The following is a 3,900-nucleotide window of genomic DNA, read 5'->3' as shown; positions in this document are numbered from 1 at the left end:
CCAATATATTTCAACCTCGCGCCATTTTCTCACAATGCTCAAGGCATAATGATTACATTTCATAGGAATTACCCATCAATTAAACATCTTTTTTTATGACTTCGTACTACCAAATACTTGCGAACTTAATATGTACGTGATTAAATATTCTTAACAAAGTTTCAAAAAAAAAATTCCATAATTTCGAAAATAAAAAAGAAGAAGTTGAAACTGTTAACATAATAAAATCTTGTCCACAAGGTGCAAAAGCCACAAAACAAAAATTTTATAGACAACAATATAATAATATAAAATAGAAGAGTTATACCTCCATCAAATTATTATACTAGTTTCATAAACTTAGACATTCATTTATATGAATACATAGAGACAAGATAAAATGTACATACATGTCTCAATGTCTATAAAATTACTTATAGCAAGTACAAGATGATGACAAACACATGCAAATTGCACATATTTACATATACATAAAACTTACCGGGCATAATTTTGTGAATTCATGAGCTCCTCCTCAAAACTATAGTTCCTAGAATTTTCTTGATGTATTTGCACCAGCTCTGAGGAAGAGTAAGAAGACGTAGTGAGTAAACAATCAAATTCCTCATTGCCTTCTGGAATACAAGCTCTTCTCTTTGTCATTCTAGTCTTTCTTATGTTTTGCAATTTATACTCAACTTCCTTCATAGTAGGCCTTTCCACACCTTTCAAATTGAGACAAATTTCTATCAAACTACTCATTTCAAGAAGCTCTTGTTCTGTTCCTTCTTGCAAAACTCTGTCTTCTACAAGATCAAATAACATGTTCTCTCTTTTTGCTTGAAAGAAGCTCATTGCTAGATTTTGTTGTGACCCATTTCTGATTGAGTAGATGGGTTTCTTTCTAGTTAAAAGCTCAAGAAGAATAACTCCAAAGCTATAGACATCACTCTTCTCTGTCAACTGACTAGTTTGATAATACTCTGGATCTAAATATCCAAAAGTACCATGTATGGCAGTCACTATGTGTGTTTGATCAAGAGGAATAAATCTTGAAGCTCCGAAGTCTGATACTTTTGCCTTAAAAGTATCATCTAAAAGGATATTTGATGACTTGACATCTCTATGAAAAATAGAAATAGAAGCAGCTGAGTGTAGATAAGCCAGTGCTGCTGCAGATTCTGTGGCAATTCTAAGACGATCATCCCAAGATAATTTAGATTCACCATCTGAAACATGAAGATGATCTGAAAGGGTCCCGTTGGAGATAAATTCATAAATCAACAAAGGAACTTCAGTTTCCAAGCAACATCCAAAAAGCTTAACCACATTCCTATGATTGATTTGAGAAAGAACCGCAACCTCATTTATAAATTGGTCAATCTCGCTCTTTTTAACTGTTTTTGACTTTTTTATGGCAACAACTCGTTGATCTAATAGAATCCCTTTGTAAACTGTTCCATGCCCTCCCCTTCCAAGAATTCGAGTTTCATCAAAATTATTTGTTGCCTTTTCTATTTCTTCCAAAGAAAATATAGTTGTTCTCTCTTCAACATGATCACTTGTGGAGACTAGTTGCTGAAGTAGTAAACCGTGATTCTGTAGGAAATTCCTTTGTCTGATTTTCTGTTGATTTCTTTGCTTCCATTTCTTTCCTATAATGACCAATATTACACACAAGAGCAAGAGGCCTGCCCCAAGGCTAGCACCAATGATGACACCTGCACCAAACTGGTTTGTTACTTTGTATATTTTTTTCATATAATTACATAAGTGTCAATCATTAAAAAAATATTTATCTATATAGAACTAAGGAACTAAGGACGTACCAAATAACAGAGTATTCTTTTTGTGAGGAAGGCATGACCCTCTGTAGGGATCACCAGATGTTCCCGGGGGACATGCACACCTGTAACTTCCTTCTGTGTTTATACAATCTCCAGTGCAAACTTTTATAGAAGAATTACATTCGTTGAAATCTAAAATTTCATAACACTTTGTCAATACATTACATGTTTAAAATATAAATTATATATAACCATTGATCAATATAAAATGTTCACAATTATGCTCAGAGTTCTGAAAATTAAAGTTCAACAAATTAAACAATACGAATTTGTATTGACTACAGAGGCCATAGTAGATTTTAAGTGCTGTTTTTTTTTAATAATATATTAATTTTGTTTTTGTGGATCATAATATAATTATTACTTTATAACACTATCATTTTACTAAAAAAATAAATATGAAAAAAATCAGGCATTCAAAAAAAAATTCATGGGAAAAGGATAATTTAATAAAAAATGTAATTCTCTTAGTCTATGAAAGTGAAAGATAATAATTAATATTTATAACTAAATATATTATATAAAAAATGGCACACTGGTTTATTATAATTGTGTGTTTCAGCTATGCTGTTTAATATCTATATATTTTTTCATTAATATGTCTTGGAAAGAGTGAGAAAGGATGCATTTTAATTAATACCTTTACACCCATCATCGAGGTAAGGATTCCCAATGTAGCCATCTGAACAATTGCATCGGTAGCCCATCACTTGACCATCTTCTGTTGCAGTCACATTCAAACAAATGCTATGTTTATAAATGCATGCATAGGTGGCCTTGTCTTTTGGAGCATCATCGCAAGATAAGTAGCCTACTACCCAATTAGTGATGCATACTCTCCTTGGAAGAAGTGACATGTGAATCTCTATAGTCATAGTAATAATCAGACCTACTGTACTCTAGTTGCCCTTCCTGCAACGAAATTTTGCTCACTATTAAATAGTCTCTGTACAGGAGAGTTGGAGGGTTTGTTTCATTGCATTTTAGAGCAAAGTCTTTGCTTCGATAACACCCTTTTTCTAGCCCAAAGGGAAAGGAAAATGAAACATTTCCACATTCAGTTTGACAATCTTTCGCAGGAGAGAATGTAAAATTTTGATCTGTCAACACAAATGAGTTAACACATGAGCAATATAATAATTAGTTCTAATATCTATGAATTTTATGACATTATACATCATTAATTTACTTAGTTCAATTAATTAACATGTATACTTTCACAAGAAAATATTAAAGGAATTTAAAATCGTTACCTAATTTGCAGCCATCAGGTAGGTAGGGATTGCCGGCATAATCTTCAGAGCATCGACAATTGTAACCAGTTGTTTCATTCAAGTCGATTGCATGTTCAGAAAGGACTTCGAAGCATTCACTTTTGTGACTTCGACATGCATATGCGTTGGTACTTCATGGCCTCTTTGCATGTGGAATGATCATTGATGTACCAAGCGAGGGAGGCCATCATTCCAGTTCTATTCTGATGGTCTATAAATCTTTGGAAATCATCATAATTAGTGAATCCACTGTGTATGATAGCTATGACATTGGAGGAACTATTGTTGATCATATATGGTCATTCTCATTCTCAGTGAGTCGAGTTAACTGAATATCCCATGATTTCTGATTAGATTTCAAACTGTAGATATCAAGGTTGCAATATCCATTGCCATACATAAATATCGGCTTAGTTGTTGAAGTATTGATAGTGGAGCATATTGAAGAACAAACATCTATTTACCAGCGGTAACATCATCAAAAATCTTGGCAGTAGCATTACAACCGCCCACATACAATTGGTTATAGCCTATAGATCCATATGATCTTTTAGAATAAACTAAACGTAAGTTGAAAAAGAGAGGCAAATTCTGAAGATTGATCATTGTTGCATTGGTGTGTGAATTCATATTCAATGTGACATATGGTGATTCTATATAAACTACACCCTTCTCCATGTCAAAATTCCTTACTTGGATGGTGCCATCCCCCAAGAGTAACTTCGGAGGATCAAAGTTAGATGCACATGTAAGATTAAATCCAACAGCATAGAAACAACCATTGCCAATGCCAAAAGGAT

General features: G+C 33.2%; 1 pseudogene; it reads right to left on the bottom strand.

Moving 5' to 3' along the window:
- Positions 1-439: 439 nt before the first annotated feature.
- Positions 440-3,503, bottom strand: LOC141822310 (wall-associated receptor kinase 3-like; annotated as a pseudogene).
- Between the last annotated feature and the right edge of the window lie 397 nt (positions 3,504-3,900).

Source organism: Curcuma longa, chromosome 2 (assembly GCF_044706935.1).
Source record: "Curcuma longa cultivar G26 ecotype Majalengka, Jawa Barat chromosome 2, ITB_CL_G26_1.1, whole genome shotgun sequence".
Taxonomy (NCBI): domain Eukaryota; kingdom Viridiplantae; phylum Streptophyta; class Magnoliopsida; order Zingiberales; family Zingiberaceae; genus Curcuma; species Curcuma longa.
The sequence above is the reverse complement of the archived record's forward strand: the minus strand, read 5'-3'. Positions and strand labels throughout refer to the sequence as shown.